The sequence below is a fragment of the Mobula birostris genome, chromosome 24 (assembly GCF_030028105.1).
Source record: "Mobula birostris isolate sMobBir1 chromosome 24, sMobBir1.hap1, whole genome shotgun sequence".
Lineage (NCBI taxonomy): Eukaryota > Metazoa > Chordata > Chondrichthyes > Myliobatiformes > Myliobatidae > Mobula > Mobula birostris.
The window spans coordinates 45,318,725-45,342,589 of NC_092393.1; the positions used below are offsets into that span (position 1 = coordinate 45,318,725).

At 40.1% G+C, this 23,865-nt stretch overlaps 1 long non-coding RNA gene across 1 annotated transcript; it reads right to left on the reverse strand.

Moving 5' to 3' along the window:
• Positions 1–648: 648 nt before the first annotated feature.
• LOC140187190 (uncharacterized) lies at positions 649–22,476 on the reverse strand. Its single transcript, XR_011883027.1, has 3 exons — positions 22,118–22,476; positions 4,733–4,822; positions 649–1,693 (listed from the first exon to the last, which is right to left on the reverse strand). It is a non-coding gene; the product is annotated as an uncharacterized lncRNA (long non-coding RNA).
• Between the last annotated feature and the right edge of the window lie 1,389 nt (positions 22,477–23,865).

Consider the following 23,865-nt stretch of genomic DNA (forward strand, 5'->3'; position numbering starts at 1 on the left):
GGCGAGTGTGTTGGAAGAGCTATAGTCAAGTTAGTTGTGGGATTAGTAGGTTTATAAATGATATTGGTAGACAGTTTGTCTCCAAAAATGGAGACAGAGAGATCAAAAAGGGGGAGAGAGGTGTCAGAAACTACATGGTCAGGAGAATATGTGCTATCCTTGAACCTTCCCAACAATCTGTATGTCCCATGAGGTTATGAATACATTCTTACAAATATGCCGATTTATTATGAATACACTGTCAACGCCCAGCCTATAGATCAATTTCTGTACTGGCTCCTAGTAAAATATTTATTTTGCCAATATCATCAACAGGGGACAATCTGCAAACTCTTTTTCTCAACTATTGGCTTTCTAGTTGAGTCTTGTTCTATTGTACACACTGTCTTTAATGTTATTTTTAAAATTCTATTTCTGTTTCCAAAGGCACTTCAAATGCTACCCTCACAAAAAAATGCACTGGAAAAATAGTGGCTGGAAAGAAAGATTGTTGTGGTATAATTTTTTTCATCAGCCCTTGACTTTAGTAAGCAATCTCTTATTTTTTCAGGAAGACTTGTAGGAATAGTTCATGATTGAGTATTCAGCAGCATATTTTATTTCAAAAGGCTACAGTATTCAGGTTTTACTGTAACATGTAAACTGTAGAATAACTTCCTCAGCATTATCATTTCCGAGGATCTGTTCTGGGTCCAGTAGTTAGGTGTCATTTTAAAAGAGGCACAGAGCACCTCTAATTTTTTCGAAGTTTGCAAAGATTCTGCATGTCAGCTAAAAATGAGTTTCAGGGTCGTTCGTGGTGACGTACGTACTTCGATAAAAGTTTACTTTGAACTTTGAACTTCACCCTTCCCTATGCAGTTGATTAAGACTTGAAGCCCACTGCTTGCAACATTGGTGCTGTTGTTGACCCTGAGTTGAGCTTCTCTTTTTTTTTCATCTTTTTCATTTTCTTCTTCTTTTATTTGCTATTTTTTCACTCATTCTTTGGGGGTTTAGCTCTTTTGGCATGACCAGCTATCCTTGAGAAAGCGCTGGTGAGCCCCACTCTTGAACTGCTGAGGTCCTCCCAGTGAAGGTACTCTTACATTGGTATTGACGAGAGTTTTGAGATTTAGACTCTGTAACAAAGAAGGGTGATTGCAATCCCATATAGTGTGTGACTTTAAGAGGAACCTGCCAGTGGTGGTGTTTCTTTACTGCTGCTGCCTGCATCCTTCTTGGACCTACGCCCTTGGTTATAGCGAATCATGACTGCATGCCACTGACCTCAAAGAAAGCCGAGGTCAAAGATCCAGCAATCTCTCTGGTGTGACGTCCTCTTCTCCAACAATGGTTGGTGTTCAAATGGGTGCAGCAACAGTGATATTTTCAGTCCTGGCCATCAGTAATCAATGTCATCCAGATTCCTCATTGTCCGATGACCAGAGTCTCGGGTGTACGAGTCCACTGGAGACTGGAAACGGCTTGTGTGGGGTTGGAGGACCCTATGTGTGGGTGAGTGGGTGGAAGGAAGGAGTGGGGCTTGCTTTTGCTGATGTTGCTGTTCTTGTTGCTGGTGTTGTTCTGTGAAGTCTGGAGTTCAAAGCCCAGCGTTAGAAGCCTGGAATTGGGTGCAGGGGTTCCCAAACTGGGGTCCACAGGCCCCTTGCTTAATGGTATTGGTCTATGGCATAATAGAGGTTGGGAACTCCTGCATGGGAGAGAGGAAAGGGACATTTTTATTATTTCTGTTTTTGCATATTTTCAAACAAACAACACATTTCACTGTATCTCCGAGGATCTAACCTGCTCCCAACATGTGCATGCAGCTATATAAAAGGCAAGACAGTGGCTATATTTCATCAGGAGTTTGAGAGGATTTGGTTTGTCACCTAAAACACTTGAAACTTCTACCGATGTACAGTGGAGAGCATTCTGACTGGCTGCATCACTGTCTGATTAGTGGGGGGGGGGGGCTTCTACACAGGATCGAAAGAAGCTACAGTAAGTTGTAAACTGAGTTAGCTCCATCATGGGTACTAGCCTCTGTATTATCCAAGACATCTTCAAAGAGCGGAGCATCAGAAAGTCAGTGTCTATTATTAAGGACTCCCATCACCTGGGACATACCCTCTCCTCACTTTTACCATCAGAAAGGAGGTACGGGAGCCTGAAGGCACACACTCAGCGATGCAGGAACAGCTTCTTCCTCTCTGTCATCTAATTTCTACATGGTCATTGGACCCATGAGCACTACCTCACTTTTTTATTATTTCTGTTTTGTACTATTTTCAATTTAACTATTTAATATACATATATATTCTTACTGTAATCTATGCATTTATTTATTTTTTTCTATATCATGTATCATATTGTACTACTGCTACGAAGTTAACAAATTTCACGACATACGCCGGTGATATTAAACCTGTTTCTGATTCTGTATGTTTCAATGTTCACGAAGTCAATAAATAATCTGAATCTGAATGTTGCAGTGTTTTGAAAATTCAGAAGCTAATAATGAAAAGGTACAATCTTTAGCAAATGTCTTAAAAGAATTGCTGAGCATGTAATGAAGATTGAAGCTTATTTAAGAAAAATTAGAATGCATTGCATTTTTAAGTACAAAGCTTTTTAGGGTTAAGTGAGCGCAATACTTTTAACAAGGTTTAGTACAATAACGGTTGCACTTCTGGACTAGCAGCAATATTCTGAGACTGCTCATCCAGAGCTATGAGTCTGATTCCCCGCAGGGAAAGTGGTGAATTTAAACATTTCTTAATGAATGTGGAGCAGGCATAAAGGGCCGGAAGGAGAGAAACTTCTTTGCCTAGAGGGTAGTGCACCTTCGAAGTTCTCTATCCAAGAGACTGATAATGGCTCAGTTGTTGTGTATCCTCAAAACAAGGATCAATAGGTTGTTAGATATAAATGAAATTCCGGAATCTGCAAAACGTGCAGGAAGATGGTGCTGAGGTTAAAGATTAGCCAATCTTGTTGAAGAGGGAGGAGGCACAAGGGGCCTGATGGCCTCTCTGAATCTATTCCAAATCTTCCATTCCAAAAGCTTTCACCATTTTACAATGAAGACAGTACAGAAATTGCTAAATTTACATCAATACACAGATATACCTTAATTATAGTCAAGAAGACAGCAAGCAAAGAGTGTTATTACTGGCATTTTTTTTCTGTTTTAAGAGTACAGTGGAAATTCTAAAATTGCAGCCACTTACTCAGTATAATAATCATTACAACTGCAAACCTTGACTCTATGTGAAAGACCTTTCCAACTGCCTAAATAGCGTAATGATTTCTGTGCTGCTTTCCAAAAGGATTTACGTACCTTTAATGTCTTTTACTTTCTAAAGTACATTACTTAGGAGATAATTAAACTATATTTAATTCTGTTTAGTTGTCTATCTTTGCTCTAGTGCATTGCAGGACTAAAAAGTGGGAGAATAGTGAGCAATTCGTTGAAAGGAATTCAGAAGAGGCCAAAAATGTAATGAGACACAGTTCTTCAAGAATAAAAGTTCTTAATATCTTTAAACAGATCCTAACCTGGACTGAGCAGCACTGCTAATGACTTGGAAAATGGTTATTAACTTGACCACTAGTTTGCCAAATAGTGTGTTGGCCAAGATAAGTTCAAGGAATGAAATACAAAATAAGTTCTAATCGTAGAGATGGGCGTTTATCCTAAGAACCACAATAAGTATTTGCAAACATACACTCGGTGGCTACTTTATTAGGTATACCTGTACAGCTGATTGATAATGTAAATATCTAATCAGCCAATCATATTGACATGGTCAAGAGGTTCGGTGGTTGTTCAGATCAAGCCTAAGTGACTTTGACCATAGAATGATGGTTGGTGCCAGATGAGGTGGTTTGAGTTTCTCAGAAACTGCTGATCCCCTGGGATTTTCACACACACAACAGTCTCTAGGGTTTACAGCGAATGGTGCGAAGTACAATACAAAACTTGCTTTCCTGTCAGCTTGAGCAGTCCGGTCGTTCTCCTCTGAGCTCTCTCATTAACAAGGTATTTGCGGCGGTTCTGAGGGCAAAATGCCTTGTTAATGAGAGAGGTCAAAGGAGAATAACCAGACTGGTTCAAGCTGACAGGAAGGTGACAGTAACTCAAATAATCATGCAGTACAACAATGGTGTGCAGAAGAGCATCTCTGAATGCACAGCACGTTGAGCCTTGAAATGGATGGGCTACAGCAGCGGAAGGCCACAAACATACATTCAGTGGCCACTTTATTAGGTACATCATTGACCAACTGCATCACTGTCTGGTATGGGAACAGTACTTCCCTCAATCGCAGGACTCTGTAGAGAATGGTGCGGACAGCCCAGCACATCTATAGATGTGAACTTCCCACTATTCAGGACATTTACAAAGACAGGTGTGTAAAAAAAGGCCCGAAGGATCCTTGGGGACCCAAGTCACCCCAGCCACAAACTGTTCCAACTGTTACCATCTGGGAAAGAGCACCGCAGCTTAAAAACCAGGACCAACAGGCTCTGGGACAGCTTCTTTTACCAGGCCATCAGACTGATTAATTCACACTGATACAATAGTATTTCTATGTTATATCAACTGTCCTGTTGTACATTTGATTTATTACAAATTACTATAAATTGCACATTGCGCATTTAGATGGAGACGTAATGTAAAGATTTTTACTCCTCATGTATATGAAGGATGTAAGTAGTAAAGTCATTTGAATACAGGAGGTACCTAATAATGTGGCCACTGTTGATAGATCCTGCTGGAAGTCTTGAGCAACACACACAAAATAATGGAGGAACTCAGCAAGTCAGGCAGCATCTGTGGAGGGGAACAAATAGTTAACATTTCAGGCCAAGACTCTTAATCAGGACTACATATTAATATTTTGTTTTAGTCATTTAAAGAAACAAATAAAGAGAAGTATGAATCAAGATGACAATGGTCTATTGCAGGGTATATTCACTTCATAATTGTGTTTGCAAAGTCTCTAGAAGCACTTTCCTAAATGTCCAAGTTAAAATGTAAACTTGGTAAAAAAACAGAGATTTAGAAAAATGGCTCTTGCAAGTATAGAATTTTGAATATCGCTGCTGTCATTTAAAGAAAATGGAGAAATTGCACTGGAACAGGTTACAGTTTCCTGATCTTGGGAGGAATGCATTTGTTTCTGTTTAATTACCACCTGGATCATGGTTTACATCCTGTGTCTCTGACCCATTTGATGAAAACCAAAGCTCACAATTTAAGACTCAAATATCCTGCTGTATTTTTTCTTGTCATTGCATTTTCCATTGCCATGATCTTAAAATATTCAATATATAATCCTTATATCCAGTGTAGTTTAAATGTGGTACGACCTAGCCCTGATGAAGGATCTCAGCCTGAAACGCCGACTGTTTATTCCCATCTACAGATGTTGCTTGATCTTCCCCATCTCTTTTTGCTCCATGCACCGATTACCACTTCGATCTTCCAGAGGACCAATTTTGTCCCTTGCTATGATTTTCCTCTTAATATATCTGAAGAAGCCCTTAGGGTTCTGCTTCACCCTGTCTGCTCGAGCAAGCTCATTCTTTCTTTTAGCCCCTCCCATGCCCTGACTTCCTTCTTAAATGGTCTCTTGCATTTTTTATACTCTTCAAGGAAATCATTTGTTCCTGCCTGCCTATACCTGCTATGCAACTCCTCCTTTTTCTTAACCAGGGCTTCAATATTCCTCAAAGACTAAGATTCCATAAACCTGTTATTCTTGCCTTTTATTCTGACAGGAACATACTAAATATGTACTTTCAAAATTTCACTTTTGTAGTCCTCCCACTCAACAAGTACACCTTTTCCAGAAAACAACCTGTCCTAACCCACACTTGCCAGATCCTTTCCGATTCCATTAAAATTGGCCTTTCTCCAATTTAGAATCTCATCCCAAGGAACAGACCAATCATTTTCCATAATTACCTTGAAAATAATGACATTATGATCACTAGATTCAAAGTGTACCCCTACACAACTTCTGTCACCTTCCTTGTCTCATTCCCTAATAGGAGATCCAGTTGGGGATTTCAATGTACTGATGGAGGAAACTTTCTCAAACATATTTGACAAACTCTTTCCTTTGCAGCCCTTTTCAGCCTAGATGAATTAAAATATTTAGATGAACATAATTTTGAAATGACAGACCAAGATAAATTTAATAAATTAACAATATGTATGAATTGAACCAATGAGGTTCAATCGAGGCGAGAAGACTGCAACTAGTGGGACACTGTCTACGCCACCCCGAGCTACCTGCCAGCATAGTCATCATATGGGAGCCCAAGCACGGGAGGATGAACCCTGGGCACCCTCCCAAGACTACGGTCAGCACGCTCCTAGAAGACAGCGGCACGGCTAATGTAGATGAACTGAGCACACTGATGAGGGAGAGGGAGAAGTGGAGAGTCCATCATCGTGCCTGATGCCGGCCCCCTAGGCCTGAGTTGGCGTAGTAGTAGTAGAACCAATGAGCCACCAGCAAAGAACCCATGGTCCAGAAGATAAACATAAATCTTTTATCAGCACTTTTTAATTGTAAAGGTAAATTCTGGCTTTTGATATCTGCTCACAAATACATAAATGTGACATAATTTTAAATAAACAATAAATAAAATTAGAGCACTTGAGGTTTTTGTAACAAGAAGTCAAGCTATGGTTTATATTATTTTTAAAATCAAGACAGCAACCAATTCAAGTACAGCCAAAGGTTTGCGCAATAAGGTTTCAAATGCTCAGTGTTCAGTCCAGATGTTGATGGTTGTTTTGAAATGTGACACAATTGTATGATCTTTGTGCCTGAAGCCACAAATGTGTTTTATATATGGACATAGCACCCTAGAAATCTCTCTAATTGTGCTGTCAGGGATATATACTAGCATACAAAAATTATATTTAAACACTTGTCTCCAGAGGTTGTTGTCCTGTCTGTAGTATGTTTTTTATGCACAGTTGGAGCCTGTTAATTTAATAGTCCTCTGTTTAAGCAAAAGGCTTGTTTCAATTCTCAGAAAATAAAAGGCAAACATTCAAATCCTGGAATTTATTATTACGAATAATCCATTCCATCATTCTGTGAGATAATCTGCATCTTAACTACATTTTCCTCGCTTTTTGCCACATCTTTAGATTTTTGATGCTATGTTAAGCCAAGATTTAAAATGTAAAAATGACTTTGCGGTTGATTTCCATTTGAGAAAAAGATTTGCGAGCTTCTATCACCTTTTGCTGGCAGTAGTATTTCCAATCTTAATCTGACAGATGGGATTTGCTGCTTAAAGTGGTTTCTGAGGATCACTGGCTGGGCTTTGTGTTTGAGTTGCTGGAAAATAGAGTGTGATCACTGGGCTGAGACTGACACTGGAAAATCAGGAAAATATCAGAAGGAACAGTATGTGGACATTGAGTTTTTTTATTAATAAAAAGGTTTCGGGTAGAGGAATTATTAGATCTGAAGTTCAGGTAGATAATAATAACCATTAAAATGAGGCAGTTTGGCACGTTCTTTTTTTCTAACAATAAAGCTTGCTGAACTGAGAGAAACTGAGCATACAGTAACCCTTGGGCTGCAAGTTCTACACCATGAAATTAATAATTTAATTTGCATCAAGATTCACCAGCTGTTTAGAGGGTTCTTCTTTGGAGTTAATGCCTAGTGTATGAATTTTTACTTTAAACTATGAGGTGTTATGACTATAACAGTGTATAAATAGGTATGCATAGGTATAAATAGGACTTCCACCTATCTGAGATGTTTATCAGGAGTGCTGCATACATGGGGCCCTTGGTATTGTCAAAGATCCTGCCCATCCATCCCATAATCTCTTTGACCTCCTACTATCAGGCAGGAGGTACCATAGCATTAGGACAAGGACTGTCAGGATGAGATACAGCTTCTGCCCCCAGGCTGTGAGACTACTGGACTGCCTGCCATCACCCAGGTTTCATCACATGTGAAGTCCTGCAGTGTTACACTGTTTACTTCTTAGCCTGTGTCATAAATGCACCTTATGATAAATGACAATCTTCTGGAAAATATTTTATTATTTGTTAAAACAGACTGAGTACCCCTTCTCCAAAATTCCAAAATCCAAGTCTCTGAAATCTGAAATCTTTTGTGTGCTGATATGGTGCCAGAAGAGAAAAATTTCACAATACACCGGAAAGGTTCCCGGGTGATGTGCAGGTCTCTGTGCAACGACACAGCTCTGAGAAATAATCTCACACATGTAATGAACAGAAGTTAATGAAAAATAGAAAGTCACTGTATAAAATGAAAAATGAAGATCTTGATTGTGTATTGAAAGAATGTATTCGTCAACATTGGAGTGAACATATGCTACTTCACGATATGCTGATCACAAAATAAGCAAAGATCTATCACAACAAACTAACATTGAAGGTAATTGTGGATATTCAGCAGATTGTTTGCAGAAATTTAAGAAAAGGCAGGGTATTACATTTTAAAAAGAGTTTTCAAATTTTAAAAATACTGTGTCTGGTGATCATGAAACAGCAGGGAAATTCATTGATGAGTTTGCAAAGATTGTCGTTGATAAAAGTCTAACATCAGAACAAGTCGACAAAGCTGATTGTTTTTATACCTGATGTAAAACCTTAAAAAAAGTAAGGTACAAATATAGTGTACTGTAACATTTTAACCAAAACACAGCATCGTAAGTGGAAACTGAAAGCTTGTCGTTGTTTGTCGTTATACAACAGCTGATTCAGGTAGTCTCCTGATGCTGCTGTACTGGTTTTGTTACCTTGCACACATTATATTTTCATTATATTAATCTTACGTAATGTTTTTCCTGTTAAATAGATAAGTGTGATGTCCAAGTGTAAGAAAAGGATGGCTTACTGTTAGCACATAAATTCAGAGTCGGAAATCATAGAAACATAGAAAACCCACAGCACAATACAGGCCCTTCGGCCCACAAAGCTGTGCCGAACATGTCCTTACCTTAGAACTGCCAAGGCTTACCCATAGCCCTCTATTTTACTAAGAATCTTGTATCCATCCAGGAGTCTCTTAAAAGACCCTATCATTTCCACCTCCACCACCATCACCAACAGCCCATTCCATGTACTCACTACCCCCTGCGTAAAAAGCTTACCCCTGACATCTCCTCTGTAACCGTTTCCAAACACATTAAAATTATGCCCTCTCGTGCTAGCCACTTCAGCCCTGGGGAAAAGCCTCTGACTATCCACATGATCAATGCCCCTCATTGTCTTGTACACCTCTATCAGGTCACCTCTCATCCTCCATCGCTCCAAGGAGAAAAGGCTGAGTTCACTCAACCTATTCTCATAAGGCATGCCCCCCAATCCAGGCAACATCCTTGTAAATCTCCTCTGCATCATTTCTATGGTTTCCACATCCTTCCTGTAGTGAGGTGACCAGAATTGAGCACAGTACTCCAAGTGGGGTCTGACTAGGGTCCTATATAGCTACAACATTACCTCTCAGCTCTTAATCTCAATCCCACGATTGATGAAGGCCAATGCACTGTATGCCTTCCTAACAGAGTTAACCTGTGCAGCAGCTTTGAGTGTCCTATGGACTCAGACCCCAAGGTCCCTCTGATCCTCCACACTACCAAGAGTCTTGCCATTAGTGCTATATTCTGGTAAAATCATGGCAATCCCAAGGTATCTCATTATATATTCCAAAATATGAAAACACTTCTGCCCCCAAGCATTTCAGATAAGGGGTATGCAATCTGCATTACTTTATGTGTGAGTTATATGCACTGTGCTGTGCAGCTTGGTCCGGAGGAACATTGTTTTGTTTGGCGGTATACATGTGTACAGCTGAATGACAATAAACTGAACTTGAACATGCTTGGGGAAATTTGAGTGCATTCCCATAAAAAGTGAGGTGTTTACTGTGGCACAGAATGTCGATAAATCAAGGAAGATGTTTGTGATAAATTCAGTTTGTAAAAGCTTCATTTCTGTCCCTTCAGGGCTTCTCCTCAACGGTGGAAAATGTAGAAAATCAAAGTTTAAAGATGTTTGATATAAAGAAACTGCAAGAGGACAGACAGATGGAGTTGCAGCATCAAAACCAACAAGCAAAATCTGAAATAAAAACAGAATATGTTGCAAATACACTGACCCAGACAGAAGCATAGTGAACATTTCACATTGGCAACTTTTCACCAGAGCTGGAAAAAGCTGGAAACAAAACATATTTTAAATTGTAGGTAAAGGGAGAGAAGTGGAGTGAACAGAAGGAAAGGTTGTGATAGGATAGAGTCCAGGAGAGAAGGAATAACACAAAACGGTTATGGTGCTAGCAGAGAGATGGTGTCAAAGGCTTCTTACTTGCAATTGTTCTGTCTGATGGAGAGACAAACAGAAAAAGATGAATGGGCAAAACAGAGAGTTAAAAATGCTGGAATTGTGAGATGAAAATGCTGCAGTTGTTAGAAACCTGCGATCAAGGAGAAAGCTGCAAATATCCAGCCACTCAGGCAAAAAGTAAAATTGAGCTTTCACAGTACTGCCCAGTTAAGAAGCACACTGTTACATGTTCTGTGCTCAAGCTTAGATTGGACTTCGATGAAACTTGAATTTCTGACAATCCATTATGCAGCATTCAGAGTGTAACACAAATGACTCTGCAGATGCATCCCTGTCCCTAAACCCTAACCTGACTCCTAACTCCCAGCGCTGTCCCTAAAACCAACTGTATGGACCTAATAAAAAGTAAAACATTTCAAGGTACTTCACCAGAGCTTCACTGACAAATATTGGCAGCGAGGTCAAAAAATTGGCAAAGGAGACAAGTTAAAGAGGGTTTTAAAATAGGAAAGGCAGGGAGATTTGGAGAAGGAAATCCAAAATTTCACATGTAGTCTATTAATGCCTACTTAACACGCCAAAACTGTGAAAGAGTAAAGGCGATATTTATAACAGCTCATTCTCACTAATAAATATTAACTTTTATTAAAACCATATTGAATTCTGACTGACGATGATTATAGTCTTTCAGTCGCCGAGGTCTGCCAAAGACAGGCTGTTCTGCTCTTGCCACATCATTACCCACTGATAAATGATAGAAGTGTTTTGTGCTAATGAATCACACTGCTGCAAATGAGCTGAGTGCACTTCTTGTCTCTGCTAGACGCAATAGTCTCACAGTTAAATGTCGGATTTGAAGGAGAGGGGAATGAGCAGTTCGACATGAATCCTTGCACCACTATAATGACCCACTGCCCTTCGGGGAGAATTGCACAAGGAGGGTGCCTCCCTGTGTGATCCATGACAAGGTACTAGTAACACTGCAGGAACGGGGAAGGCTAAGAGTTGTCTGGTGTGGGATTTATCCTAATCTGAGAACAACAGTAGGCTTGGTGAGAATAGGTTTGGTTGGGGTAGGATTAGACTGGGATAAAAGTGGACTTTGGGAGCTCTAAATAGTTGTATCTTGGATGATAAGGGGGGGCTTTGCCTTCCACCATGATCTGTATATTTTTCGTCTATTCATGAAGTTTTACTCCACTCCAAAGATGTTCAAGGGAAAATATCACATGATGTAAACACAAGGGAGTCTGCAGATGCTGGAAATCTTGAGCAATGTATACAAATTTTAGGAAGAACTCGGCAAGTGAAGCGATATCTGTGGAAGGGATTGAACAGTTGATGTTCTAGGCTGAGACCCTGATGAAGTCATAAGTACAGTTCTCAGCCTGAAACGTTGACTGTTTATTCCCCTCCATAGATGCTGCCTGACTTACTGAGTTCCTCCAGCATTTTGTGTGTGTTACTCAGAATACAGCATGAATTTGCTTTGGTGCACGATTTTATCAATTACTCTGTCCTTCCAGTGTCTCCTGCCCCCACTATTCCCAAGTGCTCTTGATGCCAGGAGTGGGCTCCTATCCATTCACCACACTGTGATGATGTGCTTTGATATGTTGACTACCTTTGGCTCTTATGGTGACAACTAAAGCGTTTAGTAAAGAGTTGAGTAGAAGAAAAATACTAATGAGCATCCTCATCAAGTGCTGCATCATTACCTCAAATACTATCAATGCTCCTCCATGTGGATGTTTCATTTTCCTGATAATCAGACACGTCATTCATGCGATCATGTGTTTGACACTTCAGCAACTCAGTTTTAATGAATGCCTGTCAGACATCTTCCAATATTTGTAGCCTTTTATTATCAGTTTCATCTCTCTGGATTAGAAATTTGAAAGGAATGGAGCTTTTGTGAAGAAATGATTAATTGAGTAAGCCAACCTTAAGTGAATAAACGAAAAAGCAAGAAACTGTATTTATTAGAAATCTTGAAAGAATTTGGAAATACTCTGCAGGTCAAACAGAGTGTGTGAGGAGAAAAACCCAGAGGCAATATGAACACTATTTCTTTGACCACAGCTGCCGCCTGACCTGACCAACTTGCGTCTCCGTCAATGGCATTGAGCAAGTTTATCCACTTGTCAGTCTGTTTTGTCTTGACTCACAAATTCACTTTATTGATTTTAATGAAATAAATCAGAGAGATAGAGTACAATGTGTTCTGTCACACTCAGCTCTTCAAATTTTTAATCGCTTCAAGTTTTCAATACATAAACTTACGAAGACACAGGGTACTAAAGAAAATGCCTTGTGCCTTTTAAGGGAACTTGGCCCAAAAATTCTTCAATGGCTTCACGGGCTCATTAAACTTGCATTTACAATGGGCCAATGAATATTACTCTCAAGGGTCTGGTGTTGCAAAATCCTATTGCTTCAGAGCCCCAAGATGTAGATTACAATAAACTTGCCTTGTAATAGGAATGCGCTCAAAAGCCATTCCGTCATTCACTCTGAACATTATTCTAGCATTGTTTCATTTGCCTGATATCTTGGTTTTTACTTCAAGTGCATTTAACTGAAACAATTTCACAACACTGTTTCCCATACTGCTCCCTTTTGGCTCTGTTGAAGCAGGCATCACATACCTTGTGGCAGCCAGCCTCTGCATGAGTGGCCCATGCTTGCATCAAGGAACATGAAAATCATGGCATATGGCACACTTCTACTGGGTGTCTCACTGTGGCTGAATGTGTGGAAAGAAGCATGCAGACTTGAAAATCTTGACAAAGTGTGTTCAACTTTTCAACTGGCACTCAATACTAATGTACTCTATGTTACTGAGATCTTAGGTCTTCTATTTAAACAGGAAGTGTTTCTCAAACTATCCAGAGCTGTAAAAGAAGATCTGGTGAAGCTACTGGAATTGAATTCCTACAAATCATGGTAATTTACTCAATTTAAACAATGCTCTGAAACTTTAAATGAAAACTGCAAAAGTTAACATCTAACCTTCTGTTTCTGTAATGGATCATGAATCACATCAGCAAAGTATCTAAAATATTAGAGTTAATGATTAAACCTCCATCTTGATGTACGGTGTACACTTTTAAATTATACACCATTAGCTATGTTTATTTGGTTGCATAATTTTAAATATAGAGTCATTGAGTCATACAGGATAAAATAGGCACTTCGCCCAACTTCAATGTTCAAAGTTCAAAGTAAATTTTGTTATCAAAATACATATATGTCACAATATGCCAACCTGAGATTCATTTTCTTGTAAACATACTCAATAAATATATAGGATAATAACCAGTACAGAATCGATGAAAGACACCAAACTATTGTGTTCAACCAGTGTGCAAAAGACAACAAACTGCAAATAAAAAAGAAAGAAACAATAATAATAAATAAATAAGCAATAAGTATCGAGAACATGAGATCAAGAGTCCTTGAAAGTGAGTCCATTGGTTGTGCAAACATTTCAGTGATGGTGCAAGAGCAGTTGAGTTAAGTTATCCACTTTGGTTCAAGAGCCTGATGGTTGAGGGGTAGAAACTACTCCTGAACCTGGTAACGTGAGTCCTGAGCCACCTGTACATTCTTCCTAATGGCAGCAGCAAGAAGACAGCATGGCCAGGATGGAGGTGATCCCTGATGATGGATGTTGAGTTCCTGCGACAGCATTTCATGTAGATGTGCTCAATGGTTGGGAGGGCATTAACAGTGATGGACTGGGCTATAGCTACTATATTTTGTAGGATTTTCCATGCAAGGGCATTGGTAACTCCATACAAGGCTGTGATGCAGCCAGTCCATATACTCTCCGCTACACATCTATAGAAGTTTGTCAAAGTTTTAGATGTCATTCCAAATCTTCACACACTCCTAAGGAAGTAGAGGCATTGCCGTGTTTTCTTCGTAATTGCACTTATATGCTGGGTCCAGGACCGTTCCTTCAAAATAACAACACCTGGGAATTTAAAATTGCTAACCCTCTCTGCCTCAGATCCTCTGATGAGGTCTGGCTCATAGACCTCTGGTTTCCTTTTCTGAAATCTATAATCAGCTCCTTGGTCTTATTGACATTGAGTAAGAGGTTATTGTTATGATACCACTCAGCCAGAGTGTCAATCTCCCTCTGCTTCATCACCATCTTTGATTCAGCCTATAACAGTCTCATCAGCAAACTTCAATATGGCATTGGAGCTGTGCTTAGCCACACAGTCATAAGTGTAATGTGAGTAGAGCGGGAGGTTAAGCACACAGCCTTGTGGTGCATCTATGTTGATGGAGATTGTGGAGAACATTTTGTTGCCAATTGGAACTGATTAGGGTCTGCAAGTGAGAAAATCCAGGATCCAACTTGTCCACACCAAAATGCTCATCAAAGGTAGATCCATTTGCCCATGTATGATCCATATACCCCCAACCTTTTCTATCCTTTCCTGTACAAATATCTTTTAAATATTGCTATTTTAGCTGCCTCAACCACATCATCTGGCAGCTCATTTCATATATGCACCATCCTTGGGTGAAAATGCTGCCCCTTGGGTTCCTATCAGATCTTTCCACCTTCACCTTAAACCTATGCTGCCTAATTCTTGATTCCCCAATCCTGGAAAAAAGACTGTGAGCATCCACCCTATCGATGCCCCTCATGATTTTATAAACCTCTGTAAGATCAGGTCTCTTTTGTCCAAGGAATGAAGTCCTAGCACTCCTAACCTTTCCCTATAACCCAGTCCCTGAAGTCCTAGTAACATCATTGCAGATCTCTTCCGGACTCATTGCAGCTCAATGGCATCTTTCCTAATATCAGGTTGACCAAACTGAACATAATACTCTAATGTGATTTGATACAATGCTCCAAAAATGAATAAAGACATAATAATTTTGAAAATATTATTATTATAGTTTTGAATATATGACTGATAAGACTTTAATATTTCAGAATCAGAATCAGATACAGGTTTAATGTCACCAGCATGTGTCATGAAATTTGTTAAATTTTGTGAAATTTATATGAGGCTGAAATACAGCTTCATAATGTCTTAACAAATAAATAATATAAATTAATATTAATTTGTTAATATATTTAGCAAATCACACTTCTTGAGGGAATATGCAGAAAACTTTGCATTTTTTAAAAATTTAGCATGATGTTTTTACAATAACTGTAAATAACATTTTGACAGTAGGACACACTATAAATGCCATTTTGGTTGCATAATGGGACAGGAGGCTTTTCCTTTCAATTTTCTACAGAGAGATGTCTGTCCTTAGCCCACTCTAGCAGCTTTCAAAAGGAAAATAATCTTATCATGAATTAAACCATATTGACAGTGCTATACCTTGGGGCATCCATAAAAATGATTTGCAGGATGAAATAATCTTTTTGAAGATAATTGAAAGCAGACGATATTGGACAAAGTAACCCTTTGAGATCTTAGTCACATTTAAACCTAAACTTAGTCAAAGATTACTTCAAATTAAAAACAAGTCTTGGCTTTTTCTTTAGCAACTTGTTCAGCTCATTTGTAAATGTGGTAAAACTCAAAATGAGCAGGAAATTCAGAGCCAACTAATAAGGGAACAACAAATCAGTCACTTTTCTATTGAAGAACCATTTATTTTTGCTGTTCTGGAAAACTGGCAGAATATTAAACCACAGATCATAGGGATGGAAGTATTTTGAAAGTATAAAGATCATCTTAATTTATAAATAGTTATGAAATATCACACTAAAATAGTCTACCATGTTCCCAGCTAAAGTAACGATATTTATGGAAATAGTCAAGTCCAGCTTTCAAGTCAAAATTACAAGATTTTACAATATAATTTGGGAAGGTGGTGATGAAGGATTTTTATATATCATATATGAGTATGGTGCAAATCTTTCAAGAATGTTTTTTTTTACTATCTAAGATCTAAACAAAACCAACTGTTTAGATGAGTAGGATCCTGTATCTCAGAAGAAGGCAACAAAACCCTAGTGCCTATGCTAGCCTATTCAGGTACATCATTTGTTAATTCTGACAGTGAAAGGAACAATGTTGGAAAAGGTGCGAGTGTTTAAAAATTCATCATTGGTCAGCAGCATAAAGTGGCCTCTACAATTGCTGCTTCACATTTATGTTCAGAACTAAAATCATTAAAATAAAGTACAATAAATTTGCTACCATAAAGAACTACTAAATAAGGATGAAAATTCTAGATATTGTAGGGGAGCTTTAAGCTCTTAATATGGTGGAATACGGGAAGAACGCAGGAGATTGGGACTGAGAGGGAAAATGGATCAGCCATGATGAAATGGTGGAGCAGACTCGATTGACCAAATGGCCTAATTCTGCTCCTATGTCTTATGATCTTATAATATATAGGCTCCATTATTTATAGTTCGAGACGTTAAGGAGTAGGGTGCAATGTGAGAGGAAACCTGGAAATAAGGACAGGTCAAGATCCTGCTGAACTCTGCCATGATGGTCCCAAAGCTGGCTGCAAAATGGGGAGGCCATCCTATATATAAAAAAAACAGAGCTACAGTGCTCCAGAGACCTCATCCCTGGGGCAGGAGGGATCTTCACTAGAAGATGTATGAAGTCATGAGGTGAAAGTAAAATCCACAGGGCTGATCAACCTCCAGCCCAGGACTGAAAACTCTGGTGGCGGCCTATATCCCAGTAGAGGTAATGGGCTTAAGATGAAGAAGAAGAGTTCCTGCCGAACTTAATAGGAATTCTTCTCCTCCATAACAGCTGGGTGTGAAACCTATCAAGGACGTTAAAGGTTGACATGCATTTTGCACGAGTGTAAAAATTCAAATTTGCCTGAGACTAGTGGCTAAAAGAGAAGATTAGCTTTATATGTCTAATGTACATGGAAACATCCAACAAAATGTGTTGTCTGCATCAAATCAAATCACCGAGGTTTGTGTTGGACAGCCAGCAAGCATTGCCATACTTCCGATGCCAATGTGGCATGCCCACAACTCACTAACCCTAACCATATATCTTTGGAATGTGGGAGGAAACTGCAGCACCCGTGCAGTTACAGGGAAAACATACAAACACCTTACGGAAAGCGACTGGAATTGAATCCCGAACAGAGATTTCTGGCACTGTGAAGCAAGGCACTCACTGTCTGGACATATTGTTGTGGGGAAGGGGATGATTGGCAGGGAGAGAGAGGGTTATAGGGAAAGATTCTTAAGCTTGGGTCCTGGTTCACAACACTGCTGGGATAAGCATTTATCTATTTCTCTCCGTTTACCTGTTGGGGAGGGGGGTGGATTTCCAGGAATCTAAAAAATCAGGACTACCATTTAATGACAAAATGGAATCCTTACTAGTGTGATGCAAGCATTAGAAGAGGTGTAACTGGGCAAGAAAAAAATAGAATAAATAGAAGGTTGCTGAGATTGATGGAAGATGTCCACAGATCCTTCAGGGATAGATTCATAAGCTGATTAAAAAGACATGTGGGAAACATTTGTTTTTAGCCAAGGCAAAAGACATTAGAGCAGGAGGGTTATACTGGAACTCACACTTCAATATGAGTATTGTGTGTAGTTCTAGCTGCCACATTACAAGAAAGGTGCAGGAAGATGCAAAGGAAATTTACGAGGGTGTTGCCAGGATTGGAAAATTTTAGCCAGAAGAGAAGTTTTTCTGTGGTCTTCCTAGAAGGCTGCGATTGTTTTCTTTGGATAGCAGGGCTGTCTTTTGAGAGAGATTAGCCCAACTAGCTTTGTATTCACTTGAGTTCAGAAGATTTGGAGGGAATCTAACTGAAACTTACTAATGTCTGACCAGACCAGGCAGACTGGATGTGGGGAAGATGTTTCCTATGTCTGAGCCATCTAGAACGAGGGCCACCGTATCAGGTTACAGGGCAAGAGATGAAGAGACATTTCTGCACTCAGAAAATGGTGAACATGTGGAATTCATTACTTGAGAAGGAGACAGAAAAATTTCTCAAGACGGAATGCTTGGGGGGGGAAGAACAGAAATATGGTATTGGGGTAAATGAACAGCAATGATTATGTTGAATAACAGAGCAAGCTTGAGAGGCTGATTGGCCTATTCTTGCTCCTTTTTGTTATGTTTCTTTGAATAGGAAAGTCTGAAGGGAGATTTAATTGAGGTTTATAAAAATATGAAAGGCCTAGGTAACTAAACAGGAAGGATATGTTTCCCTGAAGAGGTTAAGACAGAAATGAGCTATTTCAGGGCAAACTATGACCGAGGTTTCAAGTGAAACCAGGTTTGGTATTCAAATATAGAATCTCTAACTCCCTTTATACCTCACCAGAAGGTCAAATTGTGGGACATTCATACAATAGAATAACTTTGCATACAATTGTATCAGCTATCCATTATAAAATTCGCCTCATTGGGGGGAAAGGATATTTAATAACTCCCATTTCATAGTGTAACCCAAAAACTATGTATAAAATGCATTTCATACCGGGGTTGGCATGGTAGCATTGCAAGCAGCGAGCATAATCACTTTACAGCTCCACGATCACCAACTTTCGATTCCTGCCGCTGTCTTTAAGGAGATCGTATGTTCTCTCTTTGACTTCTTTTATTTCCTCATGCGGTTTCCTCCCACATTCCAGAGACGTACAGTTAGGGTCAGGGTTAGTAAGTTGTGGGCATGCTATGTTGGTACCGGAAGCATTGCTGATTTGATTTGACACAAAATGCTGCATTTCACTGTGTGTTTCAAAGTACACGTGACAAATAAAGCTAATCTTTAAAATCTTTATCTTAAATCTTTAACGTAAATACAGCATCGCTGCAATTCACGAGGCTGTTTTTAGGCCAAATTTTGCATGGACCACAGAAATTAATATTAAGGCTCATAACAAAAGCTTGGTCAAATGATGAAGCTTTCAAGATTTTCTTAAACTACAGGCAGTAACAGTAGTGCAGCTCCTGCAGCTACTGCCTCTGTGCTCCAACAACACAATTCAATGCTGACCTTTGGTTTTGCCTGTGCGGAGGATGAATATTTTCCCTTTTTCTGTGTGGGTTTCCTATAGGTGCTCCAGTTTCCTTCAATGATGCGCTGGATGGTAGATTAATTGGCCACTGTAAATTAACAGTAGTGTGTGTAGGTGAGTGAACGGAAATGAAGGAAAATCAGGGTAGGATTCATTCAGTTGGGCATTTATTGGTTGGCTTGGACTCAGTGTGTGAGGAACCAATTGTCATCCAATGAATGCTAGAGATGACTGATAAAAGAAACCTGGAGGTTTTCCCCTCAAGGGTAGCAAATTTAAACCAAGGGACGATCAAGGAACTAGAACTTGAGAAGTGTGGGGATCTTGGAATTATGGAAGATGGAGGAGGTACCAGAAATAAGGAGATATAAAGTCACAGGGGGCCTTGAACACAGTTATGAGCATGTTTGAATCATGGTGTTGCTGAACAGGTGAATGAAGGAGTCAGTGCAAGAGAGGGCAAACAACACAAGTTTTTGATAACCTCACATTTATGTAGAGAAGAGTGAGGGAGGCGGATTAGAAGAATATTGGAAAAGCCATGTATCTGAGAAACAGACATGCATGAGGCAGTCAGCATTCCCCACTATACTGATTCCAAGTCTCATAATCTCAACAACTGAGAAGTACAAGGGTAACAGGTACATGGGAACACATGTATGTTCCCCCCTAAGTCACCAGCCAGTCCATTATAGGAAAGCCCTCCCTGCCATTGAACACATTTCCATGGAGCGATGCCGCAAGAAGGCAGCAGCCATCATCAAGAACCCCCACCATCCAGCCCATGCCCTCTTCTCACTACCACCATCAGGCAGGAGGTACATAAGCCTAAGATCCCACACCACCAGGCTCAGAAACAGCTACTACCCTACAACCATCCGCCTTCTGAACAAGAGTGGACAACTTCACCCACCACAACTTTGAACTGATTCCCCAACCAACGGACTCACTTTCAAGCACCCTTTACAACTCATGTTCTCAGTATTTTTATATTTGCACAATTTGTCTTCTTTTGTATGTTGGTTGCTTGTCATTCTTTCTCCGTTTATGCATAGTTTTTCATAAATCCTACTGTATATCTTCATTTTCTTGCAAATGTTAGTGGGAAAATGTAACTACGATAATAAATTTTACTTTGACTAGCTACCAAGGAAGATATTGCTGAAGATCAGTCAACTCCCTCATGGGCACTAGCCTCTGGAGTATCCAGGACATCTTCAAGGAATGGTGGGTGCCTCAGAAAGGTAGCGTCCATCATTAAGGATCCCCACCACCCAGGACCCACCCTCTTCTGATTGCTACCATCAGAAAGGACGTGCAGAAGCTTTAAGGCATACAATCAACAATTCAGGTACAGCTTCTACCCCTCTCCCATTCAATTTCTGAATGAACATTGAACCCAAGAACACTATCTCACTACTTCTTGAGTTCTTAATTTTTGCACTACTTATTTAACTATTTAATATATATCCATACTGTAATTCAGTTTTTATTCTCTATTATCATATATTTCACTGTACTGCTACCGCAAAGTCAACAAATTTCACGAGATATGCCAAAGATCTTAAACCTGATTCTGACCTTCATCATCATAGGGCCACACTCCTGCAGTTCTCTTTCTAACAGTGATGCTGAAGTGCATTCAGCACAGATACCAGCAGGTACAAGCACACACTGATGAGCAGTGAATGCTAAACCTGGCAGCACTGTCCTTGCCCCTACAAAGAATTAAAAATAATGAGCGGAGGCCGAGCCTGTGTCAGGTGGAGGGAGATGCATTCAGAAGAGGGCATTTCATAGAATCACGGACTTGTGCAGCACTGAAGCAGCTTCAGTCTATTGAGTCTGGGGCAACGATCAGGAATCCATTTGTACTAATCCTGCACTGATTCCATTTTAATGGCTGAATCAGTCAGGAAGTACCTCAAGTAGTGAAATGGTCTAGCACCCAGGGTGCTCATGATGTTAAAGTTAAACACCATATATATGTTTTGAAGATGACAGTAAGAACGATTTGTACTATGTTTATTCTTTTGTATAATTTTGTATCATATATTGGAGGAATTCATCCAGCAGCCCCATATGTATTTCAAAGTCCAAAGTATATGTATTACCAAAGTACATAAATGTCATCATATATAACTCTAAGATTTATTTTCTCATGGGCATACTCAGTAAATCCATGAAAGACTCCTCCCAACAGAGCATACAACCAGGGTGCAAAATACAACAAACTAAGCAAATACAGGAGAAAGAAATGAAATAATAATAATAAGCAATAACTATTGAGAACATGAGATGAAAATCTCTTAAAAGTGAGTCCACAGGACAGGGTGTGCCGTAAGTGAAGTTGACTGACATCCCCTCTGGTTGAAGAACCTGATGGTTGAGGGGTAGTAACTGTTCCTGAACCTGGTGCTGCGGGTCCTGAGGCTCCTGTACCTTCTCCCTGATGGCAGCAGCGAGAAGAGAGCATGATGGCGGGAGTCCCTGATGATGATTGCTAGTTTTCTGCGACAGAGACAGGGCTCCGTGTAGATGTGCCCAATGGCGGGGAGGGCTTTCCCGTAATGTACTGAGCCGTATCCACTCTTTTTGTAGTATTTTCCATTCAAGAATGTTTCTGTTTTCATACCAGGCTGGCATGTGATGTAAATTCTCTCTAACTTCGCATTCGTATAGTGTTTTCACTGTAAGTGATGCGTTGCACTGACAAAAGCAATTTAGAAAGCGCGGTGGCAGTCCCAGTTTACCTTTTGAAACTCGGCCTTGTTGTGCCAGAAAAATTGGCTGCCAAAATTTTTCTTTTTCCTTCCTCTGGCCATTATAAGCACATCAGTCTCGATGTTCGGTGAGACTTTTCTTGTAATTACGATTCGAAGGTTGAGGAGCGGTTGGGCTGTGACACAACTCGTCCGGAAGAGCCGGAGACAGAATACCCACTACAGTGTTGGTCAGCCGGCACTGAGGAGGTTGTGTGACTGCAATGGGTTTGTTAGAGGGAGATCAAAGAAAAAAATAACAGCGAGTGATTACAAAGGAAGGCGGAGAGGTGGAGTGGGTGGAAGTCGGGCGGGAAAGGTGACTTGCGTTGCGTGTTGCTGGTGTTCCAGGTCGGACTGAGTCACAGGCTGGGAATGCATGAGGTGAGATTGCGTGCTGAGAGCGCTTGTTTACTACCCCAGGGAAAGGTGCAGCAGAGTGGCCTGCGGTTTTAGCAAGTGGGCGGGGGGAGACGCAGGGAGCAGCCAGCTTCGCACGCACATTAAACAAGGGGCCCTTTCAAACAATGCCTCTCTTCTTCCACAACCCAGGCCAACCGGCTAATAGAAAACACTTCAATAGACAAATAGGCATATTAAAAACCCTATACCTGGTGTACATTTGATGTGCCCGCTACGCTGTGAAGTGCACCTTGTAAATTTACAAAGAGACAGCTTGATCTGGAGAAGTGGGGCGACGGGGTGGCTAGAATTGGGGGGAGAGAGGAAGGGGAAGGATAGGGAGTGGAAAGGGACCTTGTTAAGGACCCCCATAAACCAGGATGTGCTCTCTTCTAATTACTACCATCAGGGAGGAGCTTGAGAACACACACTTAAAAGTTTTAGGAACGGCGTTGACCCCTCCGCCATCAGATTTCTGAATGGTCAATGAACCACCCCATGACTATTACTTCACTCTTTTTTTCATTTAATTTATTTATGTATTTATTTATTGACATACAGGTCCATCCAGCGCTTCGAGCTGTGCTCGCCAGCAATCCCCTGGTTTAATCCTAGCCTAATCATGGGACAATTTACAATGACTAATTAACCTACCAACCAGTACGTCTTTGGACTGTGGGAGGAAACTGGAGCACCTGGAGGAAACCTGCATGGTCACGGGGAGAATGTACAAACTCCTTACAGGCAGCGGCGGGAATTGAACCCTTGTCGCTGGTACTGTAGAACGTTGTGCTAACCACTACACTGCTGTGTTGTCCCATATATATGTCAGTGATGCTAAACCTAATTCTGATTCAGAGGGTGAGAGATGTATGGGACGGAGGACAGGATTTGAGAAAATGGGGAAAAAATAGACAGAGAGGAAAGAGAAAAAAATCTGAAAGTAAATAAAGGGGAAACAATATTTGCCAATGACATGGTCCTACACTTCGGGAGTCTAAATTATCTCTTCCCATGCTAAAACTAAAATATAGTTCAAAATGCTGAGTTAACGAAATGAACGTGCAATTGCAATGTGACTGATAGATAACTATTTGGAGTGAGTTTATTATAAGCTGAAATATTGTCCTCTAAACTATGCTGTGTGGTACAGATGCTTAATATATTCATTTGAAGTTCTTTATTTCCTGTTCTGGAAGAGGAGTTAAACTTCTAGAAAAAGTTAACACCTCCATGTTAATATCAGTGAAAGACAAGGTTTATTGTACCAGTATACAAAGACCTGGTAGGATTATATGTAATCAATTTGCCTTTAATGTTAGCAACGCACATCAAAG